Below are 14,951 nucleotides of genomic sequence, written 5' to 3'. Positions count from 1 at the left end.
AGAGTCCCTTAGTGTTGGCCTGTACTTCAGAGAAGTAGATGCCAAACAAGAGCGGTCCCAGGACTGAACACTGAGGTACTCCACTTGTCACTTGTCTGGAGCTGGATTTGGAGTCGGCTACTTTTACAGTGTGGGTTCTATCAGTAAGCCATTTAGCAACCCATTGGGTGACGTAGGGATTAATGCCCAGCTTAGTAAGTTTATCTATGATTCCAGAGTGGGGGATGGTGTCAAAGGCCTTGGCAAGGTCTAAATAGGCTGTGTGGACCACCTTACCCTTGTCCATGGCTCTGGAGACTGATTCAAAGAAGTCAATCAGGTTCAGGAGACAAGATCGGCCCTTCACTAACCCAAACTGGGTGGGGTCCAGTGTCTGAAGGTTGCCAATGTCAGTACATGTGTCAGTACACCTTAAGTAGCCTTATGCTGTACTAATGTTATGGACTCCAATGTTATGTACATCAGACTTGTTTTTAAGCTCTGTATTTCTTAAGTATAGTTAAAAGATCCATGTATGCTGTCCTCATGGACTCAGAAAAGAGCCAAAACATGGCATATTTACAGCTAGTAAGGTCTGCCTTTATTGGCCTGAATGTAACAGTAAAGACTTTAAAAAAGTGAAAGTAAAAAGTCATAGGCATTCATAAACCATGTAGTTATAATACTGGTATGTCCTCAAGGCTCATTTGAAAATACGCCATGGGTCTACACTACACTACAGGAGGTTTAAGGTATTACACGGTGAAGACTTTTAACAACCAATTCAGTCAGTATTCAGTCTGTTCAGTAATAACCAAGTTTAGTTTCTAGGCAAGAGAATGAGGAAACATTTTTATTGCTATGCATTTTATTGTAACTTCAGTATGCTATACGAGTTTGCAAGGGTGCCCTCAGGCAGGTGCAAGGGGGTTCACTTGCACACTTGCACCCCCCCCTGGAACTGGCTGGCCGGGAGATTCATTTTCCTTTAAAAATATATGTATTTTGTTTTTTTAAGGGTGTTCTTCTTTAAGAATGCCCTTTGAGACCAGTCGCACAGACACAACAGGTGATTGTGTTCTGTTTTCATCTTCTGCATCTGTGCAACCAATGGTTTACGTCTTCATCTTCCACGCCCACACTGAATTTGAATTCCAGAAAACATTTGGACTGAGGATGAATGTACAGTGAAAGGTAGGTTTGTGTGTGTGTGTGTGTGTGTTTGTAAGAAATAGGTAGGTAGGGGTGTGTGGATGTAAGAACTAGGTAGTAGGTGGGAGAGTGTATGCATGTATGTAAGAAGTAGGTAGGTAAAGTTAGGTGTGTGTGTGTGTGTGTGTGTGTGTGTGTGTGTGTGTGTGTGTGTGTGTGTGTGTGTGTGTGTGTGTGTGTTTGTGTGTATGTGGGTTTAAGAAATAGGTAGGTGTGGGTGTGTGTGTGTGTGTGTGTGTGTGTGTGTGTGTGTGTGTGTGTGTGTGCGTGTGTGTGTGAAAGTGGTAGGTGTGTCTGTGTGTGTGTGTGTGAAGAGGGAGGTAGGGGTGTGTGTGTGTGTGTGTGTGTGTGTGTGTGTGTGTGTGTGTGTGTGTGTGTGTGTGAAGAGGGAGGTAGGAGTATGTGTAGGGGGGAGTTCATACCTTGCAATTATCCAGATTGATGCCTCATATTTTCGATTTGTTTCTCATAAAATTGTGTTTTTCTGGCAAATCATTGATGACTGAAGTCAGAAAATAATGGCAATTATTTGAGCTTTAGACTTCATATCCTTCAGAAAATTAATACTACTGCAAAACGTGTTCTGTGTACTTTCTAAGGCAGTAGAGGGATGTATGTGTGTTCATACCTCTGAAATGTACAGATTTTCACAGAATGTCCAGATTTTTGCCTTATATATTTTTTCGGTGTGTTCCTCATAAAAATTTTTTACAAATCATTGGATGAGCTAAGGATTAAAGTTACTAAGTAATGACATGCATTTGAGTTTCAGACTTCATATCCTTCAGAAAATGCATTGTAACACAAATCCTGTTATTCTAGCAACTTTGTAAATGTGTCCCTAGTTTTGGGCCTTTGTCCCCAACATTATAATGGGCTCTGTACAGATTTCTTGTGCTAAGAAATTGAGAAGTATGGTGTGTGTGTGTGTGTGTGTGTGTGTGTGTGTGTGTGTGTGTGTGTGTGTGTGTGTGTGTGTGTGTGTGTAAGTAACAGGGAGGTAGCATACCCCTCAGCTATCCAGATGTTTGCCCCATATTCCTCCTAAAAAGGATTGAAGTTGCTAAATAATGACAGACATTTGAGTTTTATACATCATATCCTTTAGAAAAATGCATACTAACACAAATCCTGTTATTGTAACAATTTTCTAAACTCATGAAAGCAATATTTATAATCTGTCCCTATTTATTTTAGGCTTTGTCCAGATTTCTTGCACTAAGAGGCTGAGGTGTGTGTGTGTGTGTGTGTGTGTGTGTGTGTGTGTGTGTGTGTGTGTGTGTGTGTGTGTGAGTAACAGGGAGGTAGCATACCCCTCAGCTATCCAGATGTTTGCCCCATATTCCTCCTAAAAAGGATTGAAGTTACTAAATAATGACAGACATTTGAGTTTTATACATCATATCCTTTAGAAAAATGCATACTAACACAAATCCTGTTATTGTAACAATTTTCTAAACTCATGAAAGCAATACTTATAATCTGCCCCTATTTATTTTAGGCTTTGTCCAGATTTCTTGCACTAAGAGGCTGAGGTGTGTGTGTGTGTGTGTGTGTGTGTGTGTGTGTGTGTGTGTGTGTGTGTGTGTGTGTGTGTGTGTGTGTGTGTGTGTGTGTATGTGTGTGTTTGAAATCCTCTAGTTACAGTTAGCAGGTGGAATTTATTTTCCAGTGCATTTTCAAGGAATTGTGAGCTTCAAGGGAAGAGAAGTTTACTTACTGCTGCTCATGCTAATTCTGCTTAAAATTTGCAGCTGTTTTGTTTAGCAAATGGTATCACTATTGTGGTATAGAATTTTAAAGCAGTATTAGTAGTATAGCAGGTAGCATACTTGCATCTTGATACAGAGAGCTGTAGGTTTTGCTGAACCTGTTTTTTCAGTTTGCCACCCATTCCCTATTGCAATATACCAGCTTACCATTTTTTTAATGTTTCATAGGCAATTTATACTTCAAGGGCAGCAGGCACTAAATTTGTAGATGAAACACTGAAATATAAAGTTGTTTTCTAGCCTCAAACTCTTCCTTGGTTTCAGATCTCTTTAATGTTGAATTATTCCAATGACTTTTACTTCTGCAGAGATTGTGCATACTGACTGACATTGGTGGATTGTAATAACAGAAGTTTGAGTGGCCTTTTATGGTTGAAATGTTCTGAATTGGGCAGTTTGTAATTATTGTTTCTTATGTTTTGTTTCATTGCTTACTGGAAAAATGTTCAAAGCTATAAATTTAAAACATGGTCTAACAAATGGTGTTGTATTATACAAGGGATATAATTCAATTATTATATATTATAATTAATACAATCAGGAAGGTGAATCAAAGAACTTTTGCATGATCCTAAAATGTGTGCAAGTGGCCTATGAATTGAAAACAGCCCAAAGGTAAACTTAACCCACCACTGATCAGATGCATTTTCTTTGATTGTGGGTTTCAATGCTGTTTCAAAGGTGGGGAAGTTTTAAAGCTAAGTCTGTTTTCATTGTAAGATTATTGCTTTGTTTTAGCAAATGTCTATCAGTGTTTGTGCTATAAAATTTGAAACAAAAGTTGTAAATTAAATCCAAATATCTGTAATCATTGTAGAAGTAAAGCATAAAACTGTATGCACACTGAGAGTTGTGAACAGTATTACTGGGAAGTAAATAGTGTGGGAAGAAATAGCCAGGGGAATTGTTATGGCTAGGCTTGTATAGGCCCTAGGGGCCAATAGCCTAGTACCAACCTATGAACCTGTGGCAACTGGGGAGAAATAGGCAAGTAATGGGACACTGGAATGGCTGTGTGGGGGGGTTGCTGCATGGGGGCTGAGTGAGGGGTTCTGGGTTTGCACCCCCCTGCAAAATATCCTGTGGGCTCCCCTGCCAGTTTGTCATATAAATATTACCTTTCCCCCTTCAAAGTTCATTTCTAAATATTCTATAAGCAAGCATGAGAGGGAGGTGCCTACAGGATATGCCCACTGCCCCCCCCAACTTCCCTTTGGGGTGATGTTCTCTGTTAGCTTCTAGGAGGGCTATGTTTCTTTCTGTTCAGGAGGTCCCAGTGGCTTCAAGTTCACTTAATGGAAGCTAAAATCCCTCAGGGTCCCTTCTTTGGTATGCTGGTTATGGCTTACCATACCTGGAATTTTTGGGGTGAGGAAGCAACCTTCAGAAGTCCACTGCATTCCATATTTTAGTGGCTTACAGGCTGCAAGTGACCTTCTGCATTCTCTAGAAAGTTACCCCCTTGTCAGGCAAGCTGCTTTTGCTTATGAGGGCCAGTCTCAGCAGAATGTTCAGTTTGAAGGTGATAGCAGCCTGGGATCCAGAAGCCCAGACAGTTTTGGCTGTGACAATGTCCCCTTCCTCAGGGTGCCTTTCCTTCCTACTTCAGAGGAGGGACTTGGATCAGCCGTAAGTATATAGTCATTCAGGACTTTATACAGGATTTGATACTGTGTTCCATGGATTTTAATGAAAAATTATGTTGACTGCACTTCTCACAACCTTGCCAGTCACTGGGAGGTAGTAACTAGTGTTAGTTTCACTTGGGATCCACTTAGGTTCATCTGTATTCATAAAGACCATGCACTTGGTCCAATCCCTTTCCTCTCCCTCAGTTAAGAAGTCCACCTCAGCAAAGAAGAACCAAAAAATGGTGCTTTTTAGGGTTAATTTCTTAGATCCTTTGTTGGTGTATCTTAACTTCCCCCCAAGGGAAACCAACTCTTCCTACCTTTAGGCAATGACTTCTGGGCTGGGCATTCAGTGCATTTCTCATACTTTGTAGATATTTAATGTCACCTTTGTAGTTTCCAAAGAAGAAGGAAAAGTGCATTGTAACGTCTGGTTAAGCATTAGACCTGCGTGGATTGGATGGGGCTATCTATTTTTACCTCCTGTCTTCCAACTAGATCAGTAGATTAGAGGGGTGATGTTTTGGGTGGCTATGGTCATCTTTGAAAGTGACCCAGGTGTTACAAATCATTTTTTAACAGTGACATTTTTTGGCCTTTGGGTCCTTATGTGGCTGAGAAGACAAAATTGATCACTATTGATCTCAGATGACTTGAGGCTGCTTTTAGCTGGCCAGGGTGGTGCCTCCATGGGGGGGGGGGGGTGCATAATCCTTTTTGTTACATAGTTTAGTTGTATTGCTTCTGAATTACTGTAAATGACCAGCCAGGTCCTGTAAACAGAACCCAGAGCTGCTATGAGGTAATCATTATCTTGTGACTCAACTTTCCTTTGACTCCCGAGGTTTCCATGGGCACTTGTTGATAGGACTTGTCCCCATGTGGTGGCTGAGTTAAGTCCTGCCTATGTTTCCTAATGCTGGAAGAGTGGTGCCCCAATATTACTGGTTAGACAATCCCTTGAGTGTTAATTCTGGAATTTATTATTAGATAAGTGTACTTTTTGTTATGGGGGCATTTGGCCATGCACACGGGAGCTCATTAGAAAGTAAATTATTTTCCTAATAACTTTTTTATCTTCAGGCTTTTTTGGTTGCAAAGGCTGCACAGAGGAAGGGAGAAGGTTTCAATTTCTCCATAGAATGGGTTTCATTCCATGTTAAAGAACATTTTCTCCCATTTCCTTGTAGTAGCAGGAACTAGAGGAATGATGAGCAACAGATCCTGTAGGATGCTCCATCAAAATGGTCTATTTGCAGGTTGGATAGGCTGTCAGTTTGCAGTGGCACCTTGGGGTGTGGAGAGAGGGAGATGTTTGCTAGTCTTCACCTCTTGTGGGCAGACTGTCAAGACCTGGTACCTTGGGGCAAAGGGGTCATTGATAGCCTCCACCTCTTTTAGGCACACAGTAAAGATCTTGGTGCCTTTGGGCATTCATCCTACTGGCTTTGTTTCATCAATGCTTGCATGGTCTGCACCTGTGAGCCTTAGTACAATCGTTTATGCCCAATATTCTTGATGCCTGGACAACTTCCATTTCCATGCCTTGGATCTGGGCATGTCCACAGTTATTGCTGGTCCTGATATGGCTTTCCTGTATCCATGATTGTTTTTTGCTTAGGATTCATCTCAGTCATAGGATTGATCAAAATGTGTCTTAATGTGAGATGTACTTTATCAGTGTATCTGCAAACAGGACCCTTTTTGGTAGGTCTGAAACACCCTCCCTCTATCCCCATGTGAGTAGGAGGTCCTTCAGGACAGCACAGAAAGCTGGATTTCTCTGTAAGTCAGGTATATATCTGCTTATATATTTCTTTTTAGCACTGTTGGGGAGTGCCTAGACTTCATTATTGTTGTTGATATGCAGGTGGCTGTTTAATAATGGCGAACTAGCAGGTACAGGGCATGATTGTGCTTACATCACTGGGTGTGACATCATGTTGAACGTCTTCAGAGAGACATGCAGCCATCCCCTAGCAGAGGTATGTAGAATGCTGACTGATGTACTGGGCGAATGGAAACATAGGAGCCATCAAGGAGGGTTTGCATCATAAATCAGCTGATAGGCTTAAAACATATGAGGGAACATAAACAGTTTGTAAAATTCCTTACTATGTTTATAATTAAACCAAAATGTTTGAGTGCACAAATCTAAAAATCCTTCCATATTTACAATGTAAGTTGTGCCTGTGCATAAGATAACTATGCATTTTGCATGATCCAGTATAAGAATATAAATAGTAATAATATATTGTGCTGAACTAAAACTCTTTTATTCCCTAGGAAAATGAAAATAAGAGATATGCTGCTGCTTACAGCTGACAAGTGAAGAGAATCAGAGTGTATGCCTAAACTTCTGTACAGGTAAGGACATTTCAGTCTTAATCCAAAGGGCAAATGAATAAGATAAATAGACTTCGGAGTACCCTAGTCATTAAATGATAGGAAGACTTCCGGTTCAGGGGGTCACATGCCTCACAATCATATGCACACATAGTCTGAATTGGTATTAGAAACAGAGTACAAGCAGATCTAGGAGACTCTCTCCCTCTCTGATGCCCTCCCTGTGGGATGAATAAAATGCCTTGCTGAAGTTTCAAGCAGTTTATTCAGTTATGCTGGTAGATAGATGAGTGTTCGTATTCTATTACTCAGCTAGAGCAAGAAATCTTAGGTAAAGGTGTGGAAACTGTGACAGAGGTTAAACTGTATGTCAGGAAATTTAATGTATTTTACAATGAAAATTGGGGATGGAAGCAACCCTTTTAGAAATGACAATGGTACAATATGGAAAAAGCCCAATGACTTTTGGCCCCCTCTGCACCCCACCATGAGTGTGAATGAGAGCAAATGTTAGGCTGATATCCTCAGATTCCTCAGTAAACCGCTTAGGAAGAAGTTATACAACATTAGCAAAGAGGAACTATCTGCTGTAAAATATTTGAGCAGAGAAAAGGCTCACAGAATCATGAAGGCGGACAAGGGAGGAGGCATTCTAGTCCCAAATACAGTCACTTATAACTGTAAGACTGAGGCAATGCTTGGCAATAACAGGTTTTGCGATAAATGTGATTTTAACACTCTAAATGTTGCTTGTAATAATTTGAGAGAGCAAATAAGAATGCTGTATGAAGATGATTTACTAGATGCCAAGCTTTTTGACTTTTTGGTCACCCCTACACCCAAAAATACCAAGCTTCTTTGGGATCCCAAAACCCCATACGAATATTTGTGATCCTCCCTACAGACCAGTAGCAGCAAGTGGTGGTTCCATAATATCCATCTACCTTGATGCTCAAATAAAACCAATGGCAGGGGCCGAAAAATCTTTTATTTTCGACTCTCCGGATTTTCTGGGTAAAATTAGAGATATTCAAGTCAGCGATTCCACAATCCTGGTCACAACAGATGTGGAATCACTTTATACAGTGCTTCCACAAAGCAACTGTATTCAAACTGTAACAGAGGCATATGAAAAGGACAGGACTCTATTACCAGAAGGGACAGAAGTTCTACAAAGGTTATTGGATGTAACCCTTGTTTAACAACAGATTGTATAAGCAGACTGCTGGAATAGCTATGGGGGTAGCCATAGCCCCAAGCCTTGTCAATGTGGCTCTTGGAAAATGGGGGGGGGGGGGGGGCAGAGAACCAAAGCCCCTATTTTGCATCAATGAAATGACATCTCCATTTCATTGACGGCATTTTTATCTTTTGGTAGGAGAATGAAGCCACACTGAAGGACATTTACAACCATATCATTATTTCCACTAGCATCCTGGGATTTATGAACTCTCACAGCAAATCCTTGGTCATCTTTTTAGATGCAACTATATCTAGTGACACTAAAAACAAATAAACTGTTCAGAAGACCAACCAGGGTCGATATGCTGCTACACAGTAAAAGCATGCATTCCCAGATCAATAATAGAAATGTTATAAAATCTCAGGGGATGAAAATTGCATCTGTCTGCAAAGACCTTAGAGATTTCTTTACAAATCTAATCAGCCTACTCCTTAAGACTTGCTGGCTAAGGAGTACAGCAGTACATTACTGAATTCCATCCTCAACCCCATCAAAACATTAAAGGAGGCGGAGGACTCTGTTTTGTAGGATCCCCAGGGAGACTCCTAGGGCTCAACAGAAACCAACACCAGGAGCTATACGAGGACAAAAGAAAAAGAAGTGTGGCACTTACTTTTACAGTAGATTACAAAACAATCAGAAAGATCATGATCTACAACTGGCTGGTGATTACACACAATGAACAGAAAAACCCTAAGACTCCATCCTTGTTTTGATTTTAGTAGAGACAGGAACATCAGGGACTGGATAGAGTATAAATTTAGACCAGAGGACAATAACAGAGGAACTTACACCTGTGACCACTCTTTTTGCACTTAATGTAACTACATGAGCAACACTGATTGCTTTTTTAGCCCAGTACTCAGGAGAAAAATCATCAGCAACACTGCTTTTGTGATATACTATACACAGGATAATGTAGTTGTTTTTATGTAGAGAAAACTGTGAACAAGTTCAAAGTCATGGTGTCAAACCACCTGTCTGACATTAGTCTCTAGATCCTCAAAAAAGCAACTAGACAAGCACTGCCATGATTTCTCAAGACAACAGAAGCTTCCACTTTCACATCCTGGACAGTATCACTGTGGCTCCACTCAAAGGAAACAAAAATGCCAGCCTCAAAAAAAAAGCTGACTGATCAGAATGGACATCCACAACCACCTTGATCTAAACTCAAGCATCTCCATCAAAAGTGTGCTTGCATTCAGGAAACTAAACCATAAATCATACAGCTAAAACACCTGTACTGTTTAGCCCAAGATTTGGGCATAAACTAGTAAGTAATTGTAATTGCTGCTGTTAATATGAAAAATCCAATAAAGAAATTAGATCTGTAGATCACTGCATCTACCTTTGTATGGTTTATGTGGTGAACTAGTAACACCGGAAACAAGCCACTCTGTTTATTTATTTTTTGTATGTATGTATGTATGGATGTATGTATTTATTTATTTATTTATTTATTTTTTATTATCTCAGGATGTGTACAAAGCTAAACAGTAAATGCCAGGAGTTTGAAAATGCTTTGTAAGTTGTGATGTGTACAAACTTAAACAGCAACTTTCAGGTATTTGAAAATGTTTCTACTATTCATTTGGGACTTGGGGTTTCCTTTTGTTGTTGGGAGTGTGAAAAGGGGGCCAAACACTAGCCTCTTGGTTTGATTGGCAGCCTATACCCATACTGTTTACATCAGCCTCTAACATCATCTAACCCCTCCCCAGCCCCCATGGCAACACCCCCACTCTCAAGAGATTGGTTAATTGTCTTTCCACCTGATCCCTTCCAATTTCCAGTCCTTAATCTAGCCAGGCACAGAGCTAGCTACCCATTTTTTGCCATGAGTTTACCACCTAAAACTTGATAGTAATAATCTGAACATAAGAGCCCCCACTAACTGCTAGAACCCAGAAGAGGCTTGGTAGTGAAGACCCCAGACTGGAACACCCCAGAGCCATGCTCTGAAGCCAGGAGTATTCTACTCACTGTGGATACCAACATAGATATGGAAGTTCTAGCCACTTGGCCTACACTTAACATAGTTTCTACAATTTACAGTACTGTGAAAATAGTTATCGCAAGGCCCCACTCCCCACTGTTGTATTCTTTACACCATAGATACAGTTTGCCTGTGGTTAAGAAGATCTGCATTATCAGAATAAGAACACTCATCCATCTTCCTACTTAACTGAATAAACAATTTGAACCTTTAACAAGGCATTGTTATTCCTCCTATAGGGAGGGCATCAGAAAGACAGTCTCCTAGATCTACTAGCTAAAGTGATTTTATCTGAATTAATACTTTGTTCTCTGTTTCTTGTTAGTCCTGTCACCCTCTGCATCACAGGTGGGAAACCAGGCCTGATTTGAGCTTTATGAATTACCTCTGTTTTCTGAAGTATTATTAGAAGACCCAATGTTTTGATACTTAACAGTCTTATAATCCACATATCCTACTCTGCTACTGCACAAGATATACTTGTAATTCCTTTAGTAATAAGACATTTTCAGTCCTTGCCTTAATGACATATGCATTTTGGAGTCCACTGCATTGCTAGATATTTTGTTCTATAAGTGCCTGATATCAAAGTTTTTATCTGTACCTGCTTCTGATCTCTAGCTAGCAAGTCACCTTCTAAAAGATCATGCTTCATTATAAACATTTCATCTTGTATCCTTACAGTATTCTTTCTAAAGCACAACATATTTTGTTTACGTACAGTGCATATTTGCATCATCAAGCATTTATGTGCAATGCCACTGTGACCTTAACATTGTAACATCATCAGTTTGCAAGACTTAATTGTATTAATTGCAAATAAAAAGAACAACAGAAATTATATTATTCAGTAACAACTCACATCTGAATCACACAGCAGACACAGAAAACATGCAAAAAATTTCATTAATTCATTCCAGTCTGGTGACACACAAATGAGGTGTGCCACTAGCAACCTTCATCCAGCAATGAGTCCAGCTCATTGAATGGTTTGACCTGTGGATGATAGACCAGCTTTCCCAATCTGGGGACTGCAATCACCAGCAGCCTATGAAATCTCTGGTGGAAACTAGGCATTGTGCATGCAACATCTGAAGAAAACAAAGGGGGGTTAACAGGATGTGCAGATACACACACATCATGTGCACTGATATTGTTGCATGTTGCTCTTATAGATAGGAATACTGACCAGCCACTGCATAATAATTCCTTCCTGCATCTGTCCAAGCATTCCCAGTTGTAGGAATTAATTCCAATCAAGCTATGCATGCTGAGGGGTATGGAAGCCTGTCTTTCAAAAGATAGCCATAGATTTACTGGTAAGGAGCCACACAGGGCAAAATTAACGGTGAAGGGAAACAAGAAGCAAGCAAGATGATAGCATATCTAGGTGATGAGTGGGAGATCATAAAAAATTAATGAGTGACACTGATAATTAAAAAAAATCATAATTTCATAAATAATACACACAAACTAATCTATATATAAAGACCCCCATGAAAATTAGATTGGACCTAGTCACAAGTTGCAAATACTTTTCTAGCAATCAGTACATTGCAATGCCATAAATCCATTAACACAATTAAACAGTAACAAGTAAATTTATATTTAAGAAAAACTCCATTAATCTCAACTGAATGTTTCCAGAAAATGTCCACTGAACTAAAAAAGAAACCTGAAATAAACCCAATCTCCCACATTAGAAAATTAATATCCCATATTAATAATTTAGTTAAGAAAAGAACTGAAGTTTAAAAAAATGGTAGTCGCTCACATTATACTGAAAGCTACAAACCTATAAAAAAGCAGAGCAAAGAAGTAACAGATACTAATGATTCACATGACATTAATTCACTTAAAAGTAAAAAATTCTTCCCTTTCCTTCTCTTCTCTCAAAAATGTATGCCCATCATCATAACCAAAAGCAGTATAAATAGTAATTAAGATCTCTCCATATCAGAAAAGTTCACTAACCTTACACATCTGGCAACCAGCTTTTATGCATATCATACAAAAAAGTATTTTCACAGACAATTTTGTCTTTGGAAGGGATGTCTAATTTATCTGTTACACTTGCAAAACATCTACATAAACCTCTGCACCAAAAGGACACCAAAATGTAGCCATAAACCTCTACACCATAAGCACACCAAAATGCAGCTATAAACCTCTGCACCAAAAGCACACCAAAATGTAGCCATAAACCTCTGCACCAAAAGCACACCAAAATGCTGCTATAAACCTCTGCACCAAAAGCACACCAAAATGTAGCTATAAACCTCTGCACCAAAAGCACACCAAAATGCAGCTATAAACCTCTGCAACAAAAGCGCACCAAAATGTAGCCATAAACCTCTGCAGCAAAAGCACACCAAAATGTAGCCATAAACATCTGCACCAAAAGCACACCAAAATGTAGCCATAAACCTCTGCACCAAAACAACACCAAAATGTAGCCATAAACCTCTGCACCAAAACAATACCAAAATGCAGCCATAAACATCTGCACTAAAAGCACACCAAAATGTAGCCATAAACCTCTGCACCAAAACAACACCAAAATGCAGCCATGACTTCTAGCTCATGCAATACTAGGACCCATACTGAAAAGTCTTCACCTGACATAAATGGACCTAGTTCCTAAGCCTACCAATGTCAACCATAAAACACAGAAGCAAAAAATAAATAAACAAATGTTCAGTAAAAACAAGACTTAAAATTAAAAAAAAATGCATAAGTAAGCTTCACATGTTGTCCCAAATATTACTCTCCAAATGAAGAAAAAATAAAAAAAATATCCCTATAAATCAATTTCTAACCAATAAAAACAAAATCAGACCAAGTTAAACAGAAAAAAACAAGAACATAAAATACAAGAAAAATCTAAACTACATTTACTGACCAATAAAATGCACATAAGCAAGTGCCAAATAAAATAAATCCAACCAAAAATCATAAGAAAACTTACATTGAGTAGCTCTGTACTCCTTCACAATAAAGCCTGCTCAGTAAACTTTCAACTGATTAAGCCAAATGTTATTATATGTGGTAGATCTACATAGTGTGAATTTCTGTAAAGATAACAAATGCACATGATGACAAGTGAAGACATAATTCATGAATTCATATTACGAGTCACCTGTTCCATATAGTAGCACATACTATGCATATCTACTACCTTATACCCCACATGTTGCATTTATGAATTTTCTAATATATTTATATTTTTAATCTTTTTTTTTATTTTATTGCTCCCTCAACCAGCACCTTAAGGAAAATAATAATACATATATGTATGTGTGAGCGTGCGTGCTTGTGTGTGCGCATATATATATATATATATATATATATATATATATATTTTATTTTTTTTTAATATGTGTGTATATATATATATATATATATATATATATATATATATATATATATATATACTATAATGTGTTCTCAAAAATTAGAGAAAATTAGTTTAACTTTTTTCCGTTTTGGCAAAGTGCCATTTCGGAGAAGTGCAAATTCGGAGTTATGGTCTCAGCAAAGTGTGGTTTAAAGAACTATACTTTCAGCAATGTGACTGTGATATATATATATATATATATATATATATATATATATATATATATATATAAGAATTACAGAGTTAAAAAACATAAGTTTTGAAAATGACAGTCTTTCAAGTTTTAAATTACATGACCTTATCACACATTGTACTCCTTGATGCTAATGCACAACATGTAATTAATACAGTCTTCATACTTTAGTGATGAAGAAATCCTCTTTTTTAATATTTAAACACATTTATTGAATTACCACAAATAAATTGAATTATTACTTGTGACACAGGCAAATTTGCACTTACACTAAACATACTCAAACTTTTATAATATTAAGTTTAAAACTAATATTTACTACCAAGTTACTTCCAGTTCTCCCTCATTTAATTATTAGTATCCAGATATTTGTTTAACAGTTATTGTGGATGCATTCTATTTATAGGGTCATAGGTAAGGACTAGGCTAGCTGCCCTTAAGCCTAGACAATTTTTGTGCTTGAATTTTCCTATCCCATTTGGTTAGAGACTGGCCTTACCCATTCCATGTTAATTAACTGTATATTTCCCCAAATGAGAATAAATGGAATCACACCATAGAAAATTTGAGGATACCTATGCATGGGGTAAAGCATTTATGAGCTGCCTCTGTTCATTAGTAGTGCAGGGGTATTCCTGAGATAAATTTTCTGTTTCCCATCCATAGATCCAAGTTGCACTTGAATATGCACAGGGATGAATTGTGTTTTATGTGGATGGGGAGGCTGTTCCAGAGCAGCTGTATTCAATGTGAGATATACAGTCCTCCAAACCATTCTGTTGATGTTACAGAAAAAGTTTAGATCCCTAGACCAATTATTTCTGATGCCATTTGACTTGCTTATGTGCAGTAAATATATTTATTTACTTTAATTCTCTTCATATTCCTTAACTCTAACTGCCCATATTCTGTTCAGCTCATTCTAATTTAATCATCAGATTCCTATAATATAACCTTCCTGCTAATCAGAGATTCCTTTTAATCATATCTCATAAGCTTGAATAACTACTGTAAGTCATGCTTCCCATTAGCTTCCTTCAAAATCTATAGTTAGCATACAGGCAAAATAGTACCAAACCTATTTCCTCCAAGACAGTAAAGTCCTGCAAAACCATTTCATGTCTCCTCTGCCACTCCCTTCCTTGGGTCTCAATTTTTAATAAAGTTTCTCCATTCTCT

The 14,951-nt window shown here is 38.4% G+C and overlaps 1 protein-coding gene across 2 annotated transcripts in view; it reads left to right on the top strand.

Moving 5' to 3' along the window:
* Positions 1-14,951, top strand: part of SYT12 (synaptotagmin 12) — a 1,960,217-nt gene that overhangs the window by 1,067,016 nt on the left and 878,250 nt on the right. For both annotated transcript variants that reach the window (XM_044067306.1, XM_044067305.1), the window contains one exon: positions 6,881-6,961. The gene's annotated coding sequence lies outside the window, so the exon portion shown is untranslated. The remainder of the gene's footprint in view (positions 1-6,880; positions 6,962-14,951) is intronic.

Source organism: Protopterus annectens, chromosome 3.part1, assembly GCF_019279795.1.
Source record: "Protopterus annectens isolate FY-2018-M chromosome 3.part1, PAN1.0, whole genome shotgun sequence".
In the NCBI taxonomy this organism is placed as follows: Eukaryota; Metazoa; Chordata; order Ceratodontiformes; family Protopteridae; genus Protopterus; species Protopterus annectens.
This window is presented reverse-complemented; position numbering and strand designations above follow the sequence as displayed.